This window comes from Acanthisitta chloris, unplaced genomic scaffold (assembly GCF_000695815.1).
Source record: "Acanthisitta chloris isolate BGI_N310 unplaced genomic scaffold, ASM69581v1 scaffold4812, whole genome shotgun sequence".
Classification (NCBI taxonomy): Eukaryota; Metazoa; Chordata; class Aves; order Passeriformes; family Acanthisittidae; genus Acanthisitta; species Acanthisitta chloris.
The window spans coordinates 28,855-31,787 of record NW_008658659.1 but is presented as its reverse complement, the minus strand read 5'-3'; positions in this window follow the sequence as shown (position 1 = coordinate 31,787).

The window sequence follows — 2,933 nt, the reverse complement described above, 5'->3', positions numbered from 1 at the left end:
CCCCACATGCAAGTCAGGCAATGGAGCTGCACAACACGTCTTCAGCTCTCCTCATCCACTTCGGTGCTTTCAAGGACGATGGAGGGTCCACAAGCATTGGCTCTGTGGTCAAAAGAGCTGTGCAACAAGAGACAGCCACACTGGAGCTGTGCTTCCATGCCAGAAAAGCCATGTCTGCCACCAGCAGGAAGGGTTGGGTGCTATTTTCTTGGTAACCACTTTTCACGGAGAAACAAACACAAAGGAGAAGGGAAGGACTGCTCGCACGCTACAGGTGGTGGCACACAGGCCAAGGCCTGGGTGGCACAGATCCTCTGGCAGGTAGAAGCCACTCATTCCCTAGAGTGTCACGGAAGAGAGCAAGGCAGAGCACTTATGTGGGTGGAACATCCTTTAGCTAAGGCGACTGACGAACTGGAAGCTGGACTCTCCCAAATGAAAACACAGTCATTAAGAGGAGCTATTTTCAGAAGGGGATTCCTGGCCATCCTGAAACACGTGATTTCTGGCAGCAGTAACAGGAGGAAGGGATGGCTGAGCACACAGAGCAAGTAAAGGAGCCTAGGAGGTGAAGGGATGCCTGCTCTGAATGCCAGTGCCAGGCAGGAGAGATGCCTGACGTGTCAGGCAGAACAGAGCTGTGAGGATCACCCTCTGGAGACCCCAAGCCAGGAAGGTGACAACTGGATAAATTAAGCATTAAGCCAAAGAGCAACACAGAAGCGGGTGTTTTCCACTTCAGGGGCCAAAATCCCCTGAAAAACCACTTCCAAGAAGTGCCACAAGAAGAGCAGAAGACAGAGGAGCCTGGGCAAGCCTCAGCCCTTCAGCTCTCAGGCCAAGGGCTCAGCAGGAGCTGCTTCAAGGTCTCATCACCAGATCTCACAGAGAATGTGGCTTCTTGTCTAGTCTTTTCCAAAGCAGAAAAAAAGATCCAGGAATCCTCTCTTCTGGAACCTTGCTTGCAAGCCACGGATCAACAGCTGACAGCCAGGACTAAGTCTCACAGGGATGTGACCAGTTTGAGCTGTCTCAGCTCACTGCCAGAGCTCAGCTCAGTGCTTACTGTGCCTAAAGCCCTTCAGCCAAGTGTTCTGTGATGTCCCTGCTCCAGGCTGGCAAACAAAGGGTGGGATTTTCTACATGTGGCAGTTGGAATCAGGCTCTGGTCTGCAACCACAGGAGACCTTCATGGTCATACGAGAGATGGAGGCTTCAGTTTCTTCTGCTCTGCAGCTTTTGGAGAGGGCTGTGAGCAGGGCCAGCTGCTACCCATCCTAACTCCATCCACTTCCAGGAGTCGTGACGGCCACTGTGTTCTCATCCCTGAGGATCCTGTGCTGCCTGACAGAGCACCCACCAAGTCCTTCTCCACCTGACCTCTGTTTTCCAGGTGTCTCTTTTTGAAGTGACCTTCGTGTCTCCTCTGGCTGTGGGCTGGAGGAAGCAATGCCAAAAAGATGCACAGACAAGGTGGTGAAGACAGCGAGGGAAGCGAGGAGAGAGGGTGTGTTACACCAGCAGCAACACCTGCCTGGTACTTGGCAGAATGCCCCAGCTCACCTGCTCCCACCTGCACTGCAGATCTGAGCAGCTTTAGAGCAGTTCACTTCATTCAGGCTGAGATCTGAGCAGCTTTAGAGCAGTTCACTTCACTCAGGCCAGTGGGGGATGCTCCTTCCACACAGTCCCTGGTGACTTTCCTTCCTCTGTAGCAGCTCCAAGGAACAAAGAGATAACTCGCCCAAGAAAGAACTGACCGGGCTCATTCAAATGACATCAATGAAAGGAGACAAAATTCTGGTGCAGAGCTGGGTAAGGAAACAGGAGAATTCTTGCAGACTCTGTGGGGTACAGCAGGGATTTCAGGCAAAGCAACTGGCATTGCACCAGCTGGCATTAGGATGGAGCTGGGGCAATCAGACAGGCAGAAGAGGGTGATGCAGCCCTCAGCCGTCCTTAGGAAACCCATGCCTGATGGATTTACATTGTGGCATCTCCAATCTGTTCCTGTCACTTTGCTGTGACAATACTCTGATGCATTTAGAGCCACCAAAGCTGCCTGGAGAGAGAAAGGGCCAGGGAGCCCAGATGCTTCGGAAAAATCTGTCCCCAGCTGCAAGAATTTGAATGTCCAGTCCCAAAAAAGCCCTTTGATGCTGAGAGCTTGGTTACAGCAGGGGTAGTGAAGCACACACAGCCTTCCTTGTCTCTGATAAGAGGCTCTTCCTTGGGCAGACCAGCACACCTGGCCAGCCACATCCAGCAGGATGGGGGGTTGGGATGCAGCTGGGACCACCGCACGAGCCACATATGCTCCAGCACATGAATCACTTCCTTACAGGACCATTTGCTCCACGAAAGTGCTTTTCTCCAAACCTTTGTTCTAGCCATCCCTTGGGATCAGCAAAGCCTGTTCAGTCCCCAGAGTTTTCTGGATTCAATAGTGGGTTGAAAATGCACTAGCAGAATCGACTGATGCCGTTTATCACCAGGTGGCCTAGCGTTGTGCTATGGATTTATCCAGGATGCCAAAGAATGTTTACTATTCTTTCATTTACAAGAGAGGACTATCAAATTGTTTTTAATGTTTCCCTTTCCTCCCTGTAGATAATCAGCTGCTTGCTGAAGCAAGGGCTTTCCATGGGCAACATTTAACAGATGTGTTTTGAAGCCTTGCTCGGCAACCAAATGCTTGCAGCAGTAACATGCCTCCTTCTGTATCCCAAAATGAGCCATATGGTTTGCAACAGACTTTTTTTGGTACCCTCTGCAAGTCAGAAATGGGTTGTTTCTAGTTACTGTCATGGACAGTCACACAGCTCCCATCACCTCTGCTCCTCCCTGGACTTGCAAAGGCTGGATCTAACAGCCTCAATCCCTGAGACTGCTGTCCAGAGATCAGGAAGGTGAGAGGAGATTGGTATTAAAAA